We start from the raw sequence: 210 nt of genomic DNA, 5'->3' as shown, positions 1-210 counted from the left end.
CAATCGCTGTTACCAATACAGGGATACTTGATTGCGTTCTCGTTCGAAAAGGAAATGACAGAAAAACAAACACTAAGGATGACCAAGAGATGGTGAAATACTTGCGTCTGATTTTGCTGATTTTGTGATTTGAGGAACATAACTTGCGTCGGTTTTCCGGCCAATTGGATCATATGCTGCGGTGGAGAGACTGCAGACACTGATTGACTG

This window comes from Penaeus monodon, chromosome 25 (genome assembly GCF_015228065.2).
Source record: "Penaeus monodon isolate SGIC_2016 chromosome 25, NSTDA_Pmon_1, whole genome shotgun sequence".
NCBI lineage: Eukaryota > Metazoa > Arthropoda > Malacostraca > Decapoda > Penaeidae > Penaeus > Penaeus monodon.
The sequence above is the reverse complement of the archived record's forward strand: the minus strand, read 5'-3'. Positions refer to the sequence as shown.